At 42.9% G+C, this 26099-nt stretch overlaps 1 long non-coding RNA gene across 2 annotated transcripts in view; it reads left to right on the forward strand.

Moving 5' to 3' along the window:
• The window catches only part of LOC148110074 (uncharacterized), a 31280-nt gene extending 8088 nt beyond the window's left edge, over positions 1-23192 (forward strand). Inside the window, exons 2-4 of one of the 2 annotated variants that reach the window (XR_015724493.1) lie at positions 808-924; positions 20375-20635; positions 22365-23192. This is a non-coding gene — a long non-coding RNA (uncharacterized LOC148110074). The remainder of the gene's footprint in view (positions 1-807; positions 925-20374; positions 20636-22364) is intronic. The other variant, XR_015724494.1, reaches the window with a different exon arrangement.
• Positions 23193-26099: the final 2907 nt, after the last annotated feature.

The following is a 26099-nucleotide window of genomic DNA, read 5'->3' on the forward strand; positions in this document are numbered from 1 at the left end:
TTGCTTCTTCCTCTCCCACTCCCCCTGCTTGTGTTCCCTTTCTCACTGGCCATCTGTCAAATGAATAAATAAAATCTTAAAAAAAAAAAGAGAGAAAAAAAATCCAACCCCCAGGGCACTCAGTTGTCTCTCCGGACCTCCTTCACTTTCCTATCTCCGGAGCGTACTCTTCACTTACCCGCAAGTGTTGCTTATCTGCTCTGTCGCATGTCTGTCCTTGAATTCATTCTTGTGACAAGACCAAGAACCTTTGGGGACTCCTTTGGGTCTGGCTGGATCGAGGTCCCAGGGCCCAGGGTGTCCCCAGTCCACCTGGCAACATCACTGATACATATATATAATACAATATAACATAATATATATGTTTTTAAAGCAAGCTCGAGTGGGGGAGGGGTAGAGGGAGAGGGTCCAACTCTCAACTGACTGTGCGACCCAGGTGCTCCGTTCCATTATATTTTTTGATGCATTTCAAAGTCATCTGTGGACATTAACACATTTCCCCTAAATATACTTCAGCATGTATATTATTATTATATTATAGTTCAATATTTGTTTACAATACTGAACACTATATTGTAGTTCAGTATTTGTTTACAGATTTTTTCTTTGATTTAAAATGTACGTACAATGAGATGCACACATTTTAAGTATACATTTGCCAAGTTTTGACAAATACATCAATTTTTGTCACCCAAACCCCTGTCAAGTTGTGGAACATTACCATTACTCCACAAAATTCCTTCATATTCTTCTCTATCTACACCTCCACCCAACAGAGGAAACATCTATTTTTTTCTTCCACCATAGATTAGATCTGGATTAGATCTGCCTGTTCTGGACCTTCAGATAAATGGAATCCTACAATGAGTTCTTTGAGTGAGACGTCTGCTCAACAGAATATTTTCGAGATTCATCCGTGTTACTGTACGTATCAGTTTATTTTTGTGGCTGTGTGTTTTGTTACTGTGTGTTCGGTCTAAGAAATAACACACTTTATTCACTTCCTTACCGATGGACACCTGGGTTGTTCCCGTTTGGGGTATTATGAATTAAACTGCTATAAATATTTTTGGGCAAGTCTTTGTGTAGACAGGTGTTTCCTTTTTCCCAGGTAAATATCTAGGAGCAGGTATATGTTTTAAGTTTATAAAAACATGCCAAACTTTGTTCCAAAGTAGTTATTTTATTTTACAAGCCTTCCAACTTGAATGAGAGTTTTGATTGCTCCTCCCCACACCACATTTGGTGCTGGGCCATTCTGATAGGTGTTTGGTGATATTTCACTTAATTCACATTTCCCCGTTGACTAATAAAAGTTGAACGCTTTTTTTCACATGCTTATAGGCTCTTCTCTGTCTTCTTTTGAGGCGTGTCTGAGTATTTCACCCAATTTTTGATTGGGTAATTTGTGTTTTTATTTTATTTATTTATTTTTTTAAGATTTTATTTATTTATTTATTAGACAGAGATAGAGACAGCCAGTGAGAGAGGGAACACAAGCAGGGGAAGTGGGAGAGGAAGAAGCAGGCTCATAGCGGAGGAGCCTGATGTGGGGCTCGATCCCATAACGCCGGGATCACGCCCTGAGCCGAAGGCAGATGCTTAACCGCTGTGCCACCCAGGCGCCCCAATTTGTGTGTGTGTGTTTTTTTTTAAGATTTTATTTATTTATTTGACAGAGATAGAGACAGCCAGCGAGAGAGGGAACACAAGCAGGGGGAGTGGGAGAGGAAGAAGCAGGCTCATAGCAGAGGAGCCTGATGTGGGGCTCGATCCCATAACGCCGGGATCACGCCCTGAGCCAAAGGCAGACGCTCAACCGCTGTGACACCCAGGCGCCCCCTAATTTGTGTTTTTAAACTGGGTTATAGAGTTCTTCATATTCTCCAAATACTACTGCTTTGTCAACAAATGTTTTGCAATATTTTCTTCTGGCAAAAAAAGATAAAACTTAAAAAAAAATCTCATAAAACCAGTACTAACACCTAGGTATTTATAAATTATTTTAATAAAACTTCAAGGGTGCCTGGGTGGCTCAGTCAGTGAAGTGTCTGCCTTTGGCTCAGGTCATGATACCGGAGTCCTGGGATGGAGCCCCTCATCGGGCTCCCTGCTCAGTGGGGCGTCTGCTTCTCCCTCTGCCCTTCAATCCACTCGTGCTCTCTCTCTCCCTCTCTCTGAGATAAATAAATAAAATCTTTAAAAAATAAAACTTCAAAAAATAGCTCAGCTTAAATTGGAGGGTTGTTCACAACTTTCCCCCACTATATAATACATTCTTTCTGGTCAGGGTCATTATCTTCTTTTTTTCTTTCCTATAACTAGTGAGGTATCTTAAAGCCAATATTTCCTGAATGAAAATTTTTTTCTGAGTTGGAATCCAGTAGTATTTCTATTATATGGAAAACAGGAGTGGGGCATTTGTCCTCAGTTACAGTCTTGTTGTAGACAGATGATATCAGCTCGCAGTCATGTTAATTCTCTGTGGTTTGTTTGCTCCTGAACGGTCTTCAGTCAGGAATGACAGGTGCCATACATTCAAAGATGATTTCAGAGGGGACCTCTTCCTTCTTTGAACTCCTTATAACTACCTTTCTTTTACTCTCTGGGAAACATTTAAAAGAAAAACCATTTCATTTATTTTTAAGTAATCTCTACACCCAATGTGGGGCCCAAACTCACAACCCCAAGATCAAGAGTCACATGCTCTACCGACTGAACCAGCCAGGCGCCCCTCTCTTGGGGCACTTTGAAACACCGCTTGTATAGAATCTATGTAAATTCTGGTTTCTTTCCACACCGTAAGCACTTTGAAGGCAAGGACATGTGCCATCGGCACTCCCACCCCCCTCCCACGCCCCCAGAATGATCATCAGGGTGCCTTACAATTAGCAGAAGCAATAAACACTTGTTCAATGGCTACATAAAGGAAAACAAAAAATCAGAACCCGAACGCACAATATACCAAGCTGAGACGAAAGAAAGATTAATGAGCCATAAGCTTACCTAGTTTCCTTTTTTTTAAATTTAATTTAATTTATTTATTTATTTGACAGAGAGAGACAGCCAGCGAGAGAGGGAACACAAGCAGGGGGAGTGGGAGAGGAAGAAGCAGGCTCCCAGCGGAGGAGCCTGATGTGGGGCTCGATCCCAGAACACTGGGTCACGCCCTGAGCCGAAGGCAGACGCTTAACGACTGTGCCACCCAGGCGCCCCTAGTTTCCTTATTTAGTAAGTGAGCTGCTCACCTTTCAGACATGACTGAGATGTGAAGGCTCACTTGAAATGCTTCGCAGTCACAATGTTCTGGAACAGAGACCAACGTCAACACTTCAACTCTCTGTATTTGTTCTTATTCATAGAGAACTTGCAGTGATCGTTTTTGGAATATTTGCTTTCCCAGGCTATCCTACCTAAAAAGTTTACCCTGGACTTCCTTGAGCCTGTAGGAGAGCTGAAAGGCAAACCACACCGCATTGTTCACTTTCAAGGAAAGCTGAAGAGGGCGTAAGGAACCTGAGCCTAAAATACCTGAGTACCCATTCTCTCATGGTGGCTGAAATAGGTTTTCTAGTCATGGTCGTCGTAGGGTCTCTGCCAGTCATTCCAGTCCATTTAACAGACATTTGTTAAACACCATATGTCTGGGTGGCCCTGTGAAAAACGCTGCCTTAAAAAAGGGAGATGAGCTGGGGCACCCCGGTGGCTCAGTCAGTTAAGTGTCTGACTCTTGATTTCAGCCCAGGCCATGATCTCAGGGTTGTGAGATCGAGCCCCTCAGTGGGCTCTGCGCTGGGTGTGAAGCCTGCTTGAGATTCTCTCTCTCCCTCTCCTTCTGTCCTCCTCTCTTTCTCTCTCTCAAAAGAAAAAAAAAAGGGGGGGGGAGCCGAAAACTATTTGAAGCCACTAGAGGACAGTGTAATACAAGAGAATCCTCCGTGATGTTCGGGAGTGCTTGCCGCGGAAAGCCAGAATCGGGAAAGAGGAGCGAAGCAACCCGGAATGACTAGGGAAGGAAGCAGGGCTGTAGCCTGATCTACTGTCGGGATTCTACACGGTCCAGAAAAATAATTGTGCATACTCCTCTGCCTGGAATGCATTTCTCAGGCTGGTCATGTAGGACCTTTCCTAAAACCAGTATATATTCGGCTTTTTCCTGTCTCTAGCACATCTGCTGGACACCTCCTCCTTTTCAGAGGTGCTTACATTGTTCCTTTGCATGCATCTGGGTTTTGAGAGCTCAGAGTCTGCCTTGTTTTCATCATAATATACTTCGGTTTATTCAGAGTGAGAACTTCTGCATACTGCATAACTAATGATTTTATCTTCGTTGTTTTTTTTGGAATGTGCTTTTCCTGCTTATGCACCTCTCACCCTTCTGTTTACGTTGCAATACGATTTGAGAATTTCTGCAGTTTTCTTTTGATGTGTCTTTATACTCACAAGGGAACCAAAGCATTCATCTTGACTTCTTGAGCTTACCGGCATGATTTAGCTGCGCCCTTCGTAATTCCAAGTTCAAGTTACCTGGTGGTGTACTTGCACTAACTTAGTGTATTGAAGGCTTGGCACATGGTAGCGCTCAACGAATGATGCTGGGCCTCGCTGAGAGAGTGCACGGGGACAGTGTCCGGCTGCGGCTTGCCTGTTCACAGTCCATACTCAAAGTTTCATGTCCAGGGCCTCTTGCTGCGGGAAGTGGCACTTGTCAGCTCCTTAGTCACAGCTGGTGACATTCAAAACCATGCAATGTATGCCCCTGCCAGCCGCTGATGGACCTCTTATCCGAGGCCCATCAACCTGTAGCTCAGCAGTGGTTTTCCAAGTGTGGCCTCAAGGTCAGAAGCATCAGCGTCACCTGGAGATTTGTCAGAAAGGCAATTATTGGACTCCCCTGGAGATCTACTGAATCAGAAACTCTGGGGGCGGCGTGCAGGAGTCTGTGTTTTAATAAACCTTACCAGTGATTGCAGACCCAAATATGAGAACTTCGGGCTGGGGCCTGTGAGGCAGCCTGAGCTACCAGCTAAATTGATGGAGTTTTCTCTCTCAAGAATTGTACTGGGGCTGGCTCAGTCAGCCTGCGACTCCTGGTCTCGGGGTGTTGAGTAGAAACCCCACATTGGGTGTAGAACTTACTTAAAAAAAAAAAAAAAAAGAAAGCAATATTACAATTTTTGTTAACTAACTGGAATTTATTTTTTTATTTTTATTTTTCAAAAATTATTTTATTTATTTATTTGACAGAGAGAGAGAGAGAAAGAGCACACAAGCAGGGAGAGCAGCAGAGGGAGAAGGAGAAGCAGACTCTCCCTTGAGCAGGGAGCCTGATGCGGAGCTTGATCCCAGGACCTGGAGATCATGACCCGAGCTGAAGGCAGACGCTTAACTGATTAAGCCACCCAGGTGCCCCAACTAACTGGAATTTAAATTAAAAAAAAAAAAAAAAGAATTTGTACTGGTGATGGAGGGAAAGAAACAGGCAATTGATAATGGAAGCAGATCTGGGCTCCCTCCCCAGATGGAGGGCAGGGCGGGGGTGCCAAGAGAATGTAGAACCCTTAAACTCAGAGCAGAAGCTATGAGTAAAGCAAGCCATGATGTAGAGAAAAGATATTCAGAGTGAGGTGGTTGGTTGATAGGAGTTGAGCTGGAGCAACGAAGAGAGCTGCTGAGTCGCCATAATGATGGAGACTCAGTGAACACAGCTGCCGAGGCAATTTGGGGTCCCTTCTGGCTGCTGCTGCATCGGTGCCTTCCAGCTGGGAGAACTGCAGCCCAGGCTCTGTCATGCCTGCTGTCCAGCTGGGCCCCATGATGCCTGGCTATGGAGCTGAGATTCCTTTTTTTTTTTTTTTTTTTTTAAGTAGGTTCCACACCCAACATGGGGCTTGAACTCACGACTCTGAGAGCAAGAGTCACATGCTCCACTGACTGAGCCAGCCAGGCACCCCCCCCCATTTTTCTTAATTCCGTATGTAATGTACAGTAAATCCCCAAGTCCCTGAGGTAACTTGAAGTTGCCTCGACACCAAACCACCTGACACACGCGGAGATGTTTGTATACTTTGCATTGCGTTTTGAGTTCACGTGCAATGTGAAGTTAAATCCTTGTGCTGGGTGTGCGCTGGGAAAAGTTTCTTTAAGTCGGTGTACATCATGCTGAATCTTGGTTTCTCATGGAAACAAAGTAATGAAGGGAGGTGTTATCCTTGTTTAGGGCTTGATTTCTTTTCCTTTTCCTTTTTTTTAAAATTTAAATTCAAATGAGTTAACATGTAGTGTATTACGAGTTTCCGGGTGGAGTTTAGTGGTCCATCGGTGGCGTATAATGCCCTGTGCTCATTAGGGGCTTGATTTCATTTTAAAGAAGTCATCCTCCCAAACTATATTTGTACAGCATTAAGCTTTCCAAATTGTTTATGTTGGCCAAGCAGACCACAATAAAATACCGTATAAAATTACGCTTCATATGCTGTAATTGTACAGGAGCCTAGTCAAGTTGTTATTGGAGGAGAGCCGAATATGCCACCCCAGAATACCCCGCTGGCATGTGGATTATTTTGAGCTGAAGGTGGTCACGACCCAACAGACTCAGGAAAAGCTTTTTACGTCTCCCTTATCTGCCTAGAGGAATTTAGGCCGGGAGCTGGTACCAGGAACAGAGCTATAACCAGAGATAACTTTTTACGTCAGAAAGACTTATCTGCGTGGCCTGGCAAACATTTGTTGACCAAACATTTGTTCTTCTGTATTCCTGTTACTTGTCTTCGTCCCTTTGAAGTCCCAGGCCCGCACCCCCTTCTCCTCAGCTCACAATGGTGTCTAAGCCTTAACTGTCTGACGGCCTTCTAGTCTTGCATCATTGTGGGGCTCCCGTATAGATGTAATGAAATTTGTTTTTCTCCTATGAATCTCTTTTATGTCCATTTAATTATTAGGCCAACCAAAGAACCTAGAAGGGAAAAAGAGAAATTTTTTCTCCTCAACGTGATCTGTGTAATTCTGGTCTTAGTTTTACTAAAAACACCACAGGGTGAACATAATGTTCACAAATTGGGGAAATCTTTAGAGGCCTTTTAAGTGGACATTTGCAGAGACCTAGCACCCCTCAATGTGCCCTAATGAGACACAATTTCTGGAGCATCTGTTGTGTTTTGCTTAATGTTTGTTTTAAATCTCATTGCAAATTTTCTTGAAGTCAGTGTAGGCTCGTGTTGATTTTTTTTTTTTTTTTGGTTGGAGGGTGGCCTTGAAAACAAAAACTTTTATTCTTTCTTGAGAAGCTCTTTCATCAGCTATTGAAGCTTCTCCCTCATTCCGGTCTGATGCCAGTGTCTGGGAGCAAGAATCCCTGTCCTCTTCTAGGTCCTTCTAGTTGGACTAAGAATCAAATTGACACAAGACAGGAAGAAATAAAATTTAATGGTGTACATACGGGGAATCCACGCAGACACTGGAATTCCACTGCCAGTCAGGCAAAATGAGGTCTATATGTCATCCTGAACTGAGGAGAAGGGGATAGGGGTCTGGGACTTCAGAGGGAAGGAATGCAATTCGCAGGACAATAAAAAGAATAGCAGATGTTTGGTAATTAGAGGCTTGCCTTGCCAGACAGATGGGTCACTCAGATGAAATGTATCTCTGTTAATAACCCTTATTCTGGGAATCATTTAGATTCTTCTATGTAGTTAAGGGAGAGGCAAAAGTTTGTCTTGAACCTGTAGGGTCTCAATTGCTTTCAGCTCAGAATCAACTTCATGCCAGAGTGTCCCATCTTGGGGTGTCCTGCCTTGGTCCCTATACCAGCCACATCTATATTCAAAATGCATGAAATGCAGAGAGAGACCCTGGTTTGTTTCATCCTTAGGGTCACCCAGCACATAGTTCCATCACAGCAGCAGTGAATTTGGCTTGTTTGGGGGCTCGAATGCTAAATTTGAATCTGAATCCACAGTTTAAATTCTTCCATTTTTGACAAGCTCTGCAATTTGCTTGATAGCAGAAGATCCCAAAGTTCACTAGAGCAGTCTCCTGTTTTATAAGCTGCGTAAGGACTTAAGTACATGCTATGAAGATGATAAGAAACAAAATAAACCTATCAGGATGTGTATGTCCAAATGCATAGGATTCCTTAGAAAGTTTTCCATTTTGTGATATGACGGTGGAAGGAGTGTTCACTTACACAGATAATGTTGGAAGTGCTGCGAACATTTTTGAAACCACAGAGATAATTAAGTTGGAGGACTACCTAACCAGGTGCTACCCTTCTTTCTGGGAGACGATTCAAAGGTGTTTCTGTAAATACCTATTAACTGCTCTAAACATAAAATAAATTGTTTCTGTTCTCTCCAGAGAAAGACAGAAAGACCAAGTCTAGAAAGTTGGTATACAAATTAGGACAGATGGCAAATGTGAGCTATGACAACGTATTCTTCAGATCGAGCTAATAAAGAGGACACTGCTGAAAAAACACAAAGAAAACAACCAGACTCAATCCGATATTAGTAGGCCTGTGCCTATAGCTGACCAAGGCAGTTAGGACACATACTTGAAATAAGGTGCAAGGGTGAGAATTCTTCTCTTTCGTTCTTTTTTTAAGTGATGTCTACACCCAACATGGGGCCCGAACTTACAACCTCCCTCTACTGAGCCAGCCAGGCACCCCAAATGACCATTTCTATTGAAAATCTAATTACTGAAAGAATGAATGTGGAATTTTTTTACTACTCAACTCTTAATTTTTTGTATTAAAGGCAGTTTGGGTTTTGGGGTTTACCAATGGCACTTAAAAAAAAAAAATCCGTGGTTTAAAAAAAGCCCAGAGGTAAGTTATGCCAAAAATGATTGTGTTTGACAGTTTTATAGATTCCTAATGTGGGGTGCCTGCGTGGCTCAGATGGTTAAACTGCTGATTCTTGGTTTTGGCTAGGGTCATGACCTTGGAGCTGTGGGATTGAGCCCCAAGTCAGGCTTCACGCTCAGCGTGGAGTCTGCTTGGGATTCTCTCACTGCCCCTCCCCCTGCTCTTGACATCTTGACACAAAGGTGCGCACACACTCTCTTTAGAAAAAAGATTTCTAGTGTTAGGAAGTTTTCATGGAATTGAGACCCGAGTGTAGGAACAGAGTAACCTGAATCTATGGAATTGATGGAGACATTCCTTGATGAGGAACAGATATTCCCCACGGACCTTGTAAATCTAAAACAGATAAGAGAAATAAAGAAACCAAATTTACAGCTTTGATGAATAGCAAACTTGTCAGGAAGAGCTAGATATTAAGTGTTTAGTTTGTAAGACACAAAGCATAAATCTCCTTTAGCTGGGGAAAAGGAAGAGAACCAGAGACAATCATATTTGGGGCACTGGTCTGAACTTGTGCTGGAAAAATAGTTTTTTGTTTTGTTGTTATTTATTATTACTGATGTAGGAAACAAAGACAAAAGAAAAATTAAATTTCCTTACTACCTACAGGCCACTGTCAAGTCCTTGAAACAGGCAGAGTGACGTTCCTCTAGGAACTCAGCTGCCTCAATGTTAATTCTTTGCTAAGAGCAAAGGGCAATCTTAGCCCAACTCCCAGGATCCTGTAAGTCTATTTGAATGTGTAAAAATTCCTTTGGGAATTTCCTTTATCTCTAACCCCAAGATACACGTTGGCATGGGGCGCCTGGGTAGCGCAGTCGTTAAAGCGTCTGCCTTCGGCTCAGGGCGTGATCCCGGCGAACCGGGATCAAGTCCCACATCAGGCTCCTCCACTATGAGCCTGTTTCTTCCTCTCCCACTCCCCCTGCTGTGTTCCCTCTCTCGCTGGCTGTCTCTCTGTCACATAAATAAATAAAATCTTAAAAAAAAAAAAAAAAAAAAGATACACGTTGGCAATCATCCGGCAAGCAAAGGGCCCACCAATCATCATCTGAAGGGTCTCAGGACTAAGGTGTTATTAGATGGTAATGAATGACCTTTTCCTAACAATGGCTAGTCCCCTCAAGCTCCTGGAAACCTTGTTTCCAAAATTCCTTGGAGACTTTCCCTATCCCTAACCCCCTCCCAACTTGAAAGTATATAATGGGCCACTCCTCTTGACCCCAGTGCAGCTCCTTCTGCCTACAGATCCTGTCCCTGTGCTTTAATAAAACCACCTTTTGCACCAAAGGCATGTCAAGAATTCTTTCTTGGCCTTAGGTTCAGAGCCCCAGCATCTTTCCTACATCATTATTATTATTTAAACAAGGGGGATAAAGCTTGTAGGGCCCCACACTCCCAGGAGCTCTGAGGTGAAAGGTGCACTTAGTGAAGCAGGACACCTGGGATGTAAAGGAACAGTTGCTTTACATTATCACTTGTTTTGCTGTCCAAGAGCGACAAATAGATCAAAGAAAAATGTCACAGCTGAGATACGAAATAAGGCAGATGTCCAGAGCTGAGAAGGATGACAAACTAATGCACACAAAGGCTCATGAATCACTAGAACTTTTGTGTCTAGGTGTTCTGAATCTATGGGTTCAGGTTTCTGATTTTGTAAAATTGAGAAGCATTCTGGGTATCATGTATTACCATATACGTGGGTATCATGTATTACCATATACGCTCTACCATAGCCTGGGAGAATCCCGTAGGAGCTGCCGTTTGCTGTCTTATCTTGTACCGCAGTGCCACCTATAGGAACGTGTAGGAACTACACGCAGAAGTTATGAAAACGTTATCAGAGGCCTGTCTACGGAACGATTAGAATCACAGGATTTCAAAGGTGATGGGACTTTAAAGGTCATTGGAGCCAAATTTCTACCAAGAGCTTGAATCACTTTTATAGCATATTTGATTAGTGCTTGTCCAACTTCTGCTTAAACCTCCTCAGTGAATGGAAACACGCTCTCACTAAGCAGCTCATTCTTTTGTTGTTGTTGTTAAAGATTTTATTTATGTGTTTGACAAAGAGAGAGAGAGAGGGAGGGATGAGAGAGAGCGTGAGCACACGCAGGGGGAGCAGCAGGCAGAGGGAGAAGCAGGCTCTCCACTGAGTAAGGAGCCCGATGTGGGACTCCATCCCAGGACCCCGGGATCATGACGTGCGCTGAAGGCAGCTGCTGAACTGACTGAGACACCCAGGCGTCCCTAAGCAGCTCATTCTATTCATATTTTCAGGTGCTTCTACTTTTGAGTCTGTGCTCCATCACTCCCTCCTAGTAGCTCGGCCTCCTAGTTCTAGGCCTTTCCAGGGTTCTTCAAGATGAATTTGCTTCATTCTCCCTAGTAACCCTCTTTGCAGACACTTCAGTGGTGGGTTCTGCCAATTCAGTCACTACTGCTTTCCATCTTTCAAATTATCGCCTACATCTCCTGTCCTGTTTTCCTCCTCTCTCCTTCTCTTTGTTCCTGTGGATTTATGCTTTTATTAGGAAACGGTCATCTACTGTAGTGTTGGTCGGTTTTGGAAGAAGGAAAAAATAAAAATAAGAGTAAAACCCTTCATGTTTAGTTTGAAGCAGAGTCATGTTTTTCGGACTCTGTTCTTATGCATTAAAGAATGTAAGTGTAGTGTTTTATGTTTATTCCAGTTAGAATTTTTATTGTGAAATCTAGCGTGTTGTTATGGCCTTTGAATCTTCACTCTGTCATTCAATATATTGGCTACCTCTCCCAGTCCTCCAGGAAGAGGAAAAGCAAACTGGCTGTGCACTCAGCTGTCTACTCGGTGAACAGGACAAGGCTGAAGACAGAATCCCAGGGCACTAGAGACTCTGGGTTGACATGGATTCATAACTAGCCTCTGTCTTTGTGATTATCTGGACCAAGTCCTCTATCTTTTTTTTTTTAAGATTTTATTTATTTATTTGACAGAGAGACAGCCAGAGAGAGAGGGAACGCTAGCATGGGAAGTGGGAGAGGAAGAAACAGGCTTCCAGCAGAGGAGCCTGATGTGGGGCTCGATCCCAGGACTCTGGGATCGCGCCCTGAGTCTAAGGCAGATGCTCAACGACTGGGCCACCCAGGCGCCCCCCCAAGTCCTCCATCTTGCTCACAAGGTGCACATCTCTGTCAAACACCGAGCTAAAATGCCAAAGCGCAGTGTTGACCCCTTTCTTTCGTTTACCAGTCTGGCAGAGTTAAAAAAAAAAGGAAGGGAAGTGCTATTAATTCATTAAATTACGACTTGTCCTTCCTGACTCCTAGACATGTTTAAGTGCTTCCCATCCTTCTCTTTGTGTTCAAAGTGATGTTTGATAACCTGTCCATCCCTGCCCCATTTCCCAAGAGTCTTAAGAGATAACGAATAGCAGCTCCTTTTATCACCACGTTCTTCCAGTAGTAGGCTAGGATGTAGTTCGTTGGGGCCAAGAGGTTTGTACTGATGTTGTGAACCCCGGTGCTGTCTTATAATCCCTACACCAGTTTGGATTTTTAGGTCTCTTGTCCGAATTCTTGTTCTACTATTTCCTGTCTGATAACCCTTCTCCTTGTTGGAGATGAAAGATGAAAAACAGGAGACGAAGCGTTCCACAAACTATGTATCTGGCCCTACAGTTGATCTGTCACTTGCCTTGTTCTAATTACTCCTATTTAACTTCATAAAAAGTCATCCTTAATATTTAAAAGTTTAAAGTAGACCCCTCAGGTTTACAAGGAATTGTGAGTTATTCAGCATTTGTGATCTTCGGTAAATTGCTTTAAATGGGGCTGGTGTGGAGTAATCTATGCTTTGTAGGGTTCAGAGTGAAGCTCTCGGCTTAGCAACTCGTGATTTAACCCAGATTCAGAAAGAAAGAAAAATGTTTCAAGATTCTTTATAACTTCATTAAGTTATCTGCTTTTCCTACACATGGGATAGAATCTGAAGCGATTTGGCTACACAAGGGTGTTGAATTTCTTCAGTATGCCTCTCTAGATTCATTCTCTGCCTTTCCCCATACCAGTCTCCAACCTGCCAGGCTGGCTTGCGCAGATTACATTAAAGGTACTCATGTTCTCTGGCTTTCTGCAGGAGGTGAAAGGGAGGGAGAGAGGAATATGAGGTCAGGGCATTTATTTCCCTGGTTCCTTCCTGTGATGTTGCCACAGGCTGCTGTGTCCCTCAGCAGAAGGTCCCTGCTCTTGTCTAGACGGCCCCCTCCATACCCCTCTCTTTCTTTCTTTCTCGGTTATGGCAAGCTCCCCTTCTCCTTTTCCCTTTGGGGGTGGTGACAGCTCTGCTACCACGATCTCTCATGGTTCCCCTATACCCACTCACCCTTTTGGAATTAATTCCTCTGTTGCTAAAACCTCTTCAAATTTTCCTAATTTGAGTATATCATCTGTTTCTGTTTTGGGGGGACAGGAGGACCTTGACTGATACAGAAAGTTTAAAACAAGTCTGAGAGAAGGTGCTTCCATTGTGTTAAGTTTTATTGGACTATGTATTGTAATATTCTTGGGCACTCTAGGAACTGGCCATTTGTCGAAGTTTTAGTACATCAGAGTCAAAGAGAACTATTATAGGAATTATTTATTTATTTGTTTGCTTATTTATTTATTTATTTTTTAAAAGATTTTATTTATTTATTCAACAGAGATAGAGACAGCCAGCGAGAGAGGGAACACAAGCAGGGGGAGTGGGAGAGGAAGAAGCAGGCTCATAGCAGAGGAGCCTGATGTGGGGCTCGATCCCATAACGCCAGGATCACGCCCTGAGCCGAAGGCAGACGCTCAACCGCTGTGCCACCCAGGCGCCCCTGCTTATTTATTTTTAAAGAGGGAGGGAGAGGGGAGGGAAGAGGAAGAGGGAGAGAAAGAATAATAAGCAGACTGCACGCCCAGCATGGAGCCTGACAAGGGGTTTGATTTCAAAACCCTGAGACCACGACCTGAGCTGAAATCAAGAGTCGAACACTTAATTGACTGAGCCACCCAGGTGCCCCAGGAATTTTTTAGGTCAGAAAATCAACTGAGGGGGCTCCTGGGTGGCTCAGTCATTAAGCTTTGGCCCAGAGTGTGATCCCAGGGTCTTGGGATTGAGCCCCGCATTGGGCTCCCTGCTCCACTGGGAGCCTGCTTCTTCCTCTCCCACTCCTCCTGCTTGTGTTCCCTCTCTCGCTGGCTATGTCTCTCTCTGTCAAATAATTAAATAAAATCTTAAAAAAAAAAAAAGAAAATCAACTGAGATTTTTTTTCTTGTAAGAATACCTGTATAACTTGAATTTTATACTACAGAATGGATTAATGATATTTTTGTTTCCAATCTGCTAGATAAAATTTAAATCAGCCCAGATATATCAAATTAGTGGTTTCCAGAATGTATAAGAAACTCCTACAAATTGATATGAAACAGACAGAATTATAGAAAAATGATCTAAGTTACAGATTGGAAATGCATATGAAAAGATGCTCAACCTCATAGTAATCTGGAAAACGTAAACTAAAACAAAAAAGCACTTCCCATGCATTAGAACGTCAAAAGCAAAAAAAGTCATATAATGTCCTCTGGAAAGTGGGTTTGAATGAGAGTTGGTACAACCACTTTAGAAATAATTTAGCACTAACTATTCTGTAAATTTTAAAGGAAGCATACTATGAGATCAACAGTTCTATTTGTACATATACATTAGTTGAAAGAAACTTTTTGCATATTTACACCGAGACATGTATAAGGATGTGTATTGCAGACTTTTGCAAAATAGTAAAAGTGGAAATAAGGTACTGTGAGGTAATAGAAAACATATATTGGTCTCTGCCCCTCGTTCCTGGACCAGAGCTCCTAAAACCCTCGTAATTTCCTAAATGATAAGACTGTTAGCAGCATCTCTTATCCTAGTATTTGTCTTTGACCCTGGTTCCTGAAACAGGGTACTAAATCCCTTGGAATTTCCTGGGTGATAGAACTGTCTTTTGCTCTAATGAGGCTCCTGGATGGATCCTGGGTGGATTCCTAGAAGTGGAGTTAATAATTGATCGTGCTTGTGGGACCGAGCCCTTCACCTGTGGGATTTGAAGCAATTTTCAGGTAGGTAGTGTCATAATTGAGTTAAATTGTTGGACACCCTTGGGTTCTGGTCCTTCCGAATGTTCTCTCTCAGCCCCCTACCCCATCGGGGTTTGCCTCTCTAGCACAAAGCCCCCCATCAGGAGCTTTCTCCTTATTAGGCAACCCCCAAAGAGAGTACACAGCAAATGCTACTTTTTAAAAATTTTTCACTTTTAAAATATAGTCGACATACAATGTTTTATGAGTTCCAGGCGTACGACATAGTGATTCAACAGTTCTATATAATACATAATGTTCACCACAATAAGTGTAGTCCCCATCTCTCACCACACAAAGTTATTTTCATCCCCATGACTTTTTCGTAGCTGGAATTTTTTTGTTTTATTTTTGTTTTATTTTTATTATTATTGAAATTTATTTTTTAAAGGTTTTATTTATTTATTTATATGAGAGAGAGAGAGTGCAAGAGCAGAAGCAGGGTGGGGAAGGGACAGAGGGAGAAGGACAAACAGACTCACTGCTGAGCAGGAAACCCAATCCGGGGCTGGATCCCAGGACCTTGAGATCATGACCTGAGCTGAAAGCAGACACTTAACCGACTGAGCCACCCAGTTGCCCCCATACCTGGAAGTTGTACCTCTTAATCCCTTTCACTAATCCCACCAACAGGTTGTTTTCCTGTATTTGTGAGTCTGGTTTGTTTGTTGGTTTTGTTTTTTAGATTCCACAAATAAATGCAATCATATGGTTTTGTCTTTCTCATAGCAAATTCTTGTACTGAATTCACTTTCTTTTTCTTTCTTTTCGTTCTTTTCTCTTTTCTATCTTCTTTCAAGTTACCCCATAATTCACCAAATTTTTTTACCAAAGCCTGATGTCCTGTGACTTATATTTAAAGACTATTTCCTCCCATCTCTCAAAGAGAAAGCGCAATTCTGTAATTCACATTTGAAATCTCCCCTTCCTTTTCTTCTGCTACCTTAAGGCCCCCCATTCCCTCTGCCCTCTCCCAGTTCATCATTTCTGGGGACGTGTCCCTACTGTACTCTGCATTTTCAGGTTGAGTCTGTGATTTGTTAAAATCTCTTCGATTTGACTGGCTACTTTGGTTCTAAAATTGAGAGGCCAAAATAGTTTATTCAAGAATAAAAGTTTCTTTGAAGTCAGGGACCTGAAGAATCTGCAACATGCTTCTCAAAGCATCTGGGTGTATACTCCTGAGCTCGTGGAATTGAGGAAGGAAAAGAGTGAGACTTCCACCAGCTGAGATGGTCTTAAGAGTTCTGCTCCTTATCACATCAGCACACGCTCCCTTAGCTGGCCTTTTCTGAAAAAGGATTTCACAACATTTCCCACCTTATAACTCAACAAGCATGTTATTTCCTGTCAGTTTAACTTCTCCAAACTTTTGCTTAACAATAGCCAGAAATTCTCAGAAATAGGAGGATAGTGCAACCCTGGTCTTCCTCATCACCATCCTGTTATCTCCCTGGAGTTCCTGAAACAATACAAATGGTGAGCTCTTAGCAGAGGCCAGAAGTTAGGACAAGGCAAGGCCTTCCCTACATGGCCCTGCTGAATGGGGTTCCCCCATTTCTTTGTCCTGCCAGCACTCATGAGCCTATTACTTGACACTATTAGTGTATTTCTCTTTGTGACTGACATTTCCTAAATTTTTTTTCCAGCAGGCCGTGTTCTATACCCAGCGGCCGCTTAAAAAAAATAAATAAATCAAAAAGTTGCCAGGCTGTGACAACCGCTGGCTTGACCAGGCCAAGGAAAGAGAGGTGGTGTTCTTGGAAGAAGACAGACCTTTCCCACCTCCGAGTTGGACTGAATCTCTAAGTGCAAACAGATATCTTATTTTCTGTTTTGGATTTGGAAGTCATCTCTTGAGATAAGCAAGCAGTGATCCATCCTAGCTTGTCAACTTGGTGATTCTGCCTGAATTCTTGTAAATGACAACTTTGTTTATTAATGGAATCATGCATTTGAGAGTGAAAAGCCTCATTTTGTCCAACTTTCTGATTTTGCAGTTGAGGAAAGCGGCCCAGAGATGTTAAAAGATATCCCCAATAACAGTAACATTGTTTAAATGACATAACTCAAAAGCACTATCGCCTGCGTTGTACAGAAGAGGAAAGGGACGATCAGAGCGATGAGGTTGCCCTGCCCAGGGCAGCACAGAGTCAGTAATGGAGGCTGGACTTGAAACCAGGTCCCCTGATTCCCACTATGATGCTTTTTTTTTTTTTTTTTTTAAGATTTTATGTATTTGACAGAGACACAGCAAGAGAGGGAACACAAGCAGGGGGAGTGGGAGAGGGAGAAGCAGTCTTCCCACTGAGCAGGGAGCCTGACCCGGGGCTCGATCCCAGGACCCCAGTCGAAGGCAGCCGCTTAACGACTGAGTCACCCAGGCGCCCCCTACCGTGATGCTCTTTGACAGACACCATAGCCTCTGAGTGTGGGAGGGAACTTTGGAAATAGCGAGGTCTACTGCCCAGAGCCCCACTTTACTCTTTTGTCTATACTTGGTGATCCAGAACAGTACCGGAAGTGCACGGGCAATTAAAAAATTCAATTGTATTTATTTGTTCTTCATTGGTGAAGCACATGGTATGCAATTCAAAGGGCACAAAGGGGCAGACAGTGAAAAAAAGTCTCCCTCATGCTCCTGTCCCCCATCTGGTTTCCCTCCCCAACTTCTTGGGTGTCCTTTCTGATATGTGTTATGCTTGGATAAGCAAATACATACATATGTATTTATACATTTTTAATAAAAAATGGAAGCACACTGTACCCTGTTCTCCACCTTGCATTTAAAAAAATCTGATGTATTTTGGGTTTCACCCTTACCAGTGCAGATTGAGCTGCTTCCTCTTTACCGAGTGCCAAGTACTCCACTGAAAGGAGGTACTATTATTTGCTTATCCAGTCCACTCTCGATGGACATCAAGGTGGTTTCCATTCTTAGGCTGTTGTTATGAAGAATATAGTATACATGTTTTTGTATACGTTTGCTAGAATACCTAGCAGAGGTTGGCAGTCTACAGACTGTGGGTCGATTTCAAGCTGCCATTTGTTTTTGTAAACAAAGTTTTATTGGGCGGTAGCCACGCCTGTTCATTTACATATTGTCTGGCTGCTTTCATGGTACAACCGCGGAGATGAGTAGTTGCAACAGAAATACATGGCCTGAAAAAAAAAATGCCTCTGCCTATTTCACCCTCTGCCTTGCTGCTCTCCCTGCTTGTGCTCTCTCTCTGACAAATAAATGAATAATTAAAAAAACCCCAAACAGTTAAAAAAAAAAAGAAAAAGAAAAGAAAACCCAGGAACAATCAGGTTCATTGGAGGGATACTTTCCCCCATATCTGTTCTTCCTCCTCCTTTCCTCCTCGTTCTTTGGAGAAGTAGGTAACTTTTAAAAATACATTTTCTTTCTTTTTTCTCTTATCTTTTAAAAATATAATTAAGGCACAGAACGAAAATTCCATTAGTACAAAAGGGTATACAGAGAATGAAAAGTGTCTCTCCCACTCCTGAGCCCCGCCCCCTAAGTATCCACTCTGCCTCGCCCAGCATCTCCCTCAGCCTTCCCGCATCTCCTTATTCTGGGGCGCTCACCACGCGCTCATTAGCTGTCTGATGAAGCCAGGGGTGCCCCTCAGCATAACGTTTGAAAATACGTAAAATAAAACACAGAGGATTAAAAAAAGCCAATTATATTGAAATATGGTTCTATCTCTGAAGCACTTGGGATTGCATGCGCTCTAGGATAAGGGCCTCCGCTCTTAGTCCCCACCCGTCCAAGCCTATTTGTATGCACTCCTACCCTGTCCCCCAAATGGCAGCACCTCTCCTGTCGCAGGTACGGCCGGAGCTCCGCCCACATGTCCTCGAGAGCCAGCGCACCCACCTCCTGGCTGCTGTGGGCGAGGGCTACTCATAAGGGCTCACACTCGCCTTCTTCCGCGGAGAACCCTCCTCCCACCAGCCTGGGACACACTGCAGCCAACTCGGGGGTAAAAGGTTGGACCACCCCGTGGTCCAGTTCACGCCCCTGTGCTCCCTGTGGGATCAGGCGAAAGCCGATGTTCACCAAGGCCTTGCTTAGCTTTTCCCCTTGTCCCGCCCCACTCCCCCGCTCCCCTTCTCCGGGGAGCAACCCCTCCTAAAACACAAGAATCCCTGTCTCGCTCTTGGCTTCTAGAAGTCCCGATGCCGGACACTTAGTTACCTCCCCTTACCTTGACGTTTCCATTTCTTGATTTCTTGGAAAAGATTCCGTATCTGTACATACGGATCCGCCGCGTTAACAGCCACATACTATTCCACTAAATGGATTTACCATCATTAATTTAGCACATTTCCAGCACAGGCATTCCCCCAAATCTAATTTTTACCTATTTGAATGTGATTATGGCCTTGCCATATTTTAAGGATCTAGTTAGTTGCTGAGGAGCCTTTTCCTCAGCTTCACCACCTATAAAACTTTAGTCCTTTGCTATCTTTTTGGAACAAAGCTTTACTCTCCAAGCAACTTATCTCGGAATTTGCCGAGCTATAAAGACTCAGCGGGCCCCCGGCCCTTGCATCTGTCAGGCCCCACAGGCAGAGCATCGTAGCCCCCTCTCCAGGAGCCTTCTCCATTCCAAACAGCAGAAAAAGTACGAGCTGCACACCCTCGCCTAATGAACAAACGTCCAAACGAACTTGGACCCTCAAACACCGGGCCTCACCGCTTTCCTCCCTGCCCGCGAGAGGGGCAGATGCCTCTTGAGTCTGGTAGGAACCCCCGGGCCCCTTGCTGTGTCTCACACGGGACCCCCGACAGCAAGCACCCATCCTCAGCAGCACAGTCTAAACCCACAAGGGGGCGCGAAGCACTATCCTCTCTGCATCCCCGATTGAAAGGGGGGTCTGGGCACCTGGGTGCCTCGGTCAGTAGAGTACATGACTCATAATCCCGGCATCGCGAGTTCAAGCCCCACGGTGGGCATGGCGCCTATTAAAAAAAAAAAAAAAAGGTGCGTTTGCTTCCTCATTCCCAGCCCGGGGAGCTGTTGCTGTGACATTTCTTTGAGGCGGAACCGCACCTTCTGAAGAGCCTCCCCGGGTGCAGGAATTTCCCACAGCTTCAGTTCCACTTTCCCAAGGTTGAAACCAGAACTCACTTTTCCCGCCTAGCAGCTGCTCACAGCGTGCACGGTGATTAAGCCGAGAGCAGAGCCGCACGAGGAAGCAGGTGCTGCTCAGAACCCGTTTCCTGGCCAGGAGGGAAGAGAGGGGCGGCGGGGTCTGGAGTGGCGGTAGGGGCTCTGCTGGGTTTGTTTAGTGATGTGAGTTCAGTTACATCAAATAACTGAAATCGATAATTCACTTCTCATTTGTTTCTCTTTCCCTCACAGCCATCACAGCTTTTCCAACCAGAAAAACATGCTTGATTTCACTCCAAGTCAGACCAATGCAAAACAAATCCAGAGAAATGTATTTTTTCCTACCTATCAGACGGGCAAAGGTGAAAATGTCCAATGAACTACATGGATGTGAACATGGAAAAACCCGCTGCTGCTGGGAGAATAAACAAGTCCAACCCCTATGAGGAGAACGGGGCCATGACCTGACAAGTGTGAAATGCGAAACTCCTAACCCAGCAATTTCACTAATAGGTATTTACCCTATAGATCGGAATCCAGCGAACCTTTTCTTTAAAGGGCCAGGTAGTGGGGTGCCTGGGTGGCTCAGTTAGTCAAGCGTCTGCCTTCGGTTCAGGTCATGATCTCAGGGTCCTTAGATGGAGGGCTGTGGCTTGTGCGCCTGTGCTCGCTTTTTTTCTCAAATAAATAAATAAAATCCTTTTTTTTTTTTTAAAAGGCCAGGTAGTAAATATTTTGGGCTTCCAGGCTATGTATTTTTTAAAAAAGATTTTATTTATTTATTTGTCAGAGAGAGAGAGAGAGCACAAGCAGGGGGAGCGGAAGGCAGAGGGAGAAGCAGACTCCCCGCTGAGCAGGGAGCCCGATGCAGGACTTGATACCAGGACCCTGGGATCATGACCTGAGCTGAAGGCAGACGCTTAACCAACTGAGCCACCCAGAAGTCCCTGGGTTTTCTTTTCACTCTCATTTTCTGGGGTGTCTTTTCTGTTTTATACCACTTCTCCAATTGCTTGCTTTCCTCTTCAAAAAGTCTTATCTGTCTCTCTAATGCTTATATGCGATTTTGAAGCTGTTTTTGCACACTTGGATGGAACTTGCATAATTACCTTTTATTAATTTTTGCCCAATTCCTAATCGAATGAAACTAAAGTATAAAGTCATTTCTTAGCATGTATACCTATACTTGCCAAATAGACCACTTTAGTCTGCACAATTTTTGTGGGTCAAAAGCATGCCTTTAAATGGAGAACGGATTTCCGTGATGAGAATAAATTTGGGGGGGTTGTCTCATGCTCAAGATGGAGGTTTTTAATCAGAACACATTTGAGGACATTAGATGTCTCCTTTATTCACAATATACTTCCAAAGAGTCAAGATTTACTAAATTCTGCCTCTCAGGATTTTAAAATGAATGTGCACTCTCCACCACTTTTGTTGCCAAGGGAGCTCACATCTGCCCTGGAAAATCTTCCCGTGGAGCGATGTCAGCAGAGATAAATGAATGAGAGTACATGCGGTTCTATAATAATAGTGCAATTTGGCTAAGGGGTGACATCATCTTTTCACTGTTGTATCTGCCAGTCTAAGTAGCAATAAGTCCAGCTGAGCTAGAGAATGAATTACAGAGAGATTACATGGGCAAGGTGGGATGACACATAAAAAATGGAATGGAAAATTAAATTTAAAAGGAAGGTGGTGTTGAATAGATCCAGTCCACAATATATTTTTTCTTATGTACGGTTCTGATTTAATTACCACGTCATAATTTGCCATCGTTTCGGATTATGTGGAAAGATGCAAAGCTTCTTTCCTAATGGATGTTTTGCTATATATACACATGGGTACCACCAGAGTATAAATAAGGACGTTGGAATTGATTTTAGTCTTTAAAGGGCACATTTAAATGCTGGCAGAGAAAATGCCTTTATCAGTTCAGTCCACTCACTGTGATTCTACATGCCTCACTGGCAACACTTGAAGGAGGGTTTGCTGGGTTTTATTTGGGTATCGAGAGAAGAATATCACCATCCTTCATGCTGATGAACCCCAGACAAACTCCAGTTTGTTTCTGGGGAGGAGCTGTATATGACTCTCTGTTGGTTCTTGGAGGGCTGGACCAGTTTTTACTCATTGCCTTTTATTTCTTTTTAAGCAACAGCTTTATTGAGATAGAATTCACATACTGAAATCGTGCTCCTGTTTGCTAATTTTTTATATTCCTGTCCTCTAATGTCCGCAGGCTTTGGATGATGCATTTCTGCAAAGGCATTGATAGTGGTTATGAGGAATAAATACTACAGATGGATGAAATCAAAGAATCAGATTTCAAGGCTGGATAAAGGAGTCATGAAAAGGAGCGAGAAGCAGAAATGAAGGACAGAGAGAATTCTGGAAGTAAAATGAGCAGTTGGTTATGGAAAAGAAAATCTTCTGCTATTTGAATAAAGACTAAAGAGCTTTCATTGTTGCCTCCCCACATGTCTGTGTCTTTTTTGAGCAGCAAGTTGCAAGATCAAGAAAGCAGAAGGAACTTAGACTCGAACTGATTAGTAGTAATGAAAATGTACCAAACATCAACAACGAATTTCCTAGGCAATTTCCTTTCCAAAGCACATTCGCATGTATGACAGGTAAAATGTTTTCCACAAACACCATTTTTAACATAGGATTTTATTTGCAGAAGCTATTTTTGTGACCTAAGGAAGAAACAGCTCATTGAAACAGAACTTTGCTGATTTGGTTTCAAAGAATTCTATGATATGAAGAATTCTGTGGAACGCAAGCGTTCAGGAGTCCCTGAACAAGGAACAGGCATATCTGGTAATGAAAATGTTCTTTTGGTCTAGCATTACGTTTATGCTTTAAAAGTGTTATTATGCTAGGAATAGGCAGAAGCAGAAAAGAGGAAGTAAGTGGGAAAATACTTGATATTTGAATAGGCTGTATACTTTCCCAAATACTCAAACCCCGCCAAAGCCTGGTAGCAAGTAAGTAGTATCCTCAATTTACTGATGAGAAACATGCTTCTAAGGTAGTTGTTTTACAAGTGACAGAAAATTCAACTCAAACTGGCCTAAGCAATAAGAGGTATATGTCTTCCCGCATGTGTGTGTGTGTGTGTGTGTGTGTGTGTGTGTGTGTGTGTGTGTTTGGCTCACAGAACTGAAAAGTCCTGAGCAGGAACCAGCTTTCAGTGGTTCAGTGATACCATCAGGGACCAATTTCTCTAGACAGCTCCCAGATCTGTTTTCCTAAAATATAGCTTTCTTCTAAGACAGACTTTCCTCCTGAGGTGGCAAGATGGTTGTTAATAGCGCTAAATTAAAAAAAAAAAAAAAAAGAGTAAAAAAAGAGCACCTCTTTCTCACAGTCCCAGCAAAAGTCTAATGACTGTGTCTCATTGGCTATGATTGGGTCACATGTTCATCCCCGAACCTATCACTGTGGCCAGAAGGATGTTGTCTGTCCTCTTGAGATATAATTGATAGATAACATTGTGTAAGTGAAAATTACCTAATTTTGTATCTCCAGTGTAGGCTGATTGAATGATAATCTGATAGACATGAAATATAAATATAAGTATAAATATAAATATAAATATATATTTGGCAACTGGATTCTAAACTTTTTGAGGGTAAGGGTTATATTTTGATAGTTTTTGTGTCTTTGTGCACGGTGTTTAGCATGCTCATTTTCCTTTAATCAAAATTCAGGAGATACTCAATTGAGTTATTGAAATAGTTTTCCTGGTGAGATTATTAAATTAACTTGTACACTGCTGTGGGAACAGCTGCACACCGATTCCTTACCCATCATGGTGAAAGAGGAGAGGGGAGGATGGAGAATCTATTTTTATAAAGCGTTCCAGGTGATTCTCTTCAGAGCATTTAAAAAATTTGCTTTAAGATTTCAGCATACAAATATCAGAAAGCCGGTTGACTGACATTAACTCTTCAGTGTATCACAAACAGCCAAGGAAGTGATGTTGAAGTCAACACCCATTAGAAATCTCTTGTAAGAGAAGATATACAACTGTAAAAACTCAAAAAGAACAAAACCAGCAAGAATTAAGATGGAAGAAAAAGACTGGTTAAATTGTGATGTTTTGGTTGCCTATTACTACATAAGCAGAGTAGATTAAAACAACAGCCATTTATTTATTATTATTATAATATTATAATATTTTATATTATAATTAATATTATAATAAATATTATAATATTTATTATTATTATTATTATTTCTTATATGGGTTGCCTGGGCTAAGCTGGCTGGTTTCTCAGCTCCACTTGGTGTAACTGCAGTCACTCACGGAGCTGCATTCAGCTGGGAGCTCGACGAGGGCTGCAACACCTGAGAAGGCCTCATGGTTGAAAGTTTCTCTCCTTGTGATATCTCATCGTCCAGTAGTCTGGCCCTCACTTCTTTGCAGGATGATCACTGGCTTCCAAGAGGAGGAAGCAGAAGCTGCCAGTTCTCTTAAGTGGGCTTGGAAGTGTCAGGGCATCACTGTGGCTATGTCTCTTGGACAAGCCAAGGGATAGGGCCAGTCCAGATTCTAGAGTGAAGGAAGGAAAGTAGACTCCACATCTCAGTGTCAGGAGTGTGCAGAGGGAGGGGAAGAATTGCTGGTGGCCATAGTTGAGTACTTTCTGCCATAGTTATTTATAATCACAGCTGGCACACACAGTAAGAAGTGGTGATGCGTTTGGGCCTTCTAAACTTAAGCCTAAAAACAACTACGGGATCCATGCAATGCAATACCATTCAGAAATAAAGAGGAATGAAATACTGATACATGCTACAACATGAATCTACTCAAAAACATCATACTAAGTAGAAGAAACCAGACACAAAAGCCCATGTATTGTATGAAATGTCCAGAAAAGGCAGCTCTAAGGACACAAAAAGTAGATTAGTAGGTTCCTGGGGGTAGGAATGGGGATTAATTGTAAATGGCATGAGAAGTCTTACTGGGGTGATAAAAATGCTCTGAAACTAGATTACGGTGATGGCTACATAATTCAGGAAATTTACTGAAAATCACTGAATTGTACAATTAGGAGGAGTGAATCTCATGGTATATAAATTATAAGTCAATGAAGTTGTTAAGAAAATGCAGAAGGGTGGTCTTTAATTCAAGAGACATGTTCCTGGAGGCTTTGCATAATTAAAATTATCACAGTTGAAGGGTAATTTTCCCATGGGAATATGTGTAAAGTGGAGGGGGTGTATTCGCCAAGTGTAAAACCCCACGCCTATTTTGGCTGTTTTTGCTTGAAGTGCTTTTGTTTTCTTAGCCTTACATCGTTCACGTTAATACTCTCTGCTAATTTAACAATAGGGTGTATGGAGGTTGGTATCTGGACTTCGTCCCTAGTATTTTGGGCTGGACTAACTTCCAGTCCAAAGCGACTGATTTTCCAGGGAATTTTTCAGTCCTGGGGCCTTCACTTAAGTAAACACCTGCACGACACTGTTAAAGACTATTCAAAAGATTTTAATTCTTTTAAAAAAAGATTTATTTATTTATTTTGAGAGAGAGAGAGGGAGGGAGAAAGCATGCAAGCAGGAGGAGGGGCAGAGGGAGAGGGAGAGAGAGAGAAATCTCAAGCAGACTTCCCGCTGAGTGCAGAACCCAACTTGGGGCTCCATCTCAGGACCCTGAGATCAAGACCTGAGCTGAAGTCAAGAGTAGGATGCTTAACCAACGAACCCCCCCCAAGAAGCCTCACAAGGTTTTAATTCTTAACAACTGTCACATTTAGAGTGGGAGCACAATGGCTACTGAAACCGCTGCTGGACACTTGGATGTACACGAGCAACAGTCCTGCTGATCAAAGATTGCACGTGTTAACCGGCCAAAGCGACACCTTCCTACGGCATTAACCGATACATAGTTTGCAAGTCACTCAGCCTGCCCATCTCGAAATTTGGCAAGCTTTGACAAATTTTTACATCTAAGGAGGGTTCA

Source organism: Ursus americanus, chromosome 5, assembly GCF_024610735.1.
Source record: "Ursus americanus isolate L20-20 chromosome 5, mUrsAme1.1.p, whole genome shotgun sequence".
Classification (NCBI taxonomy): domain Eukaryota; kingdom Metazoa; phylum Chordata; class Mammalia; order Carnivora; family Ursidae; genus Ursus; species Ursus americanus.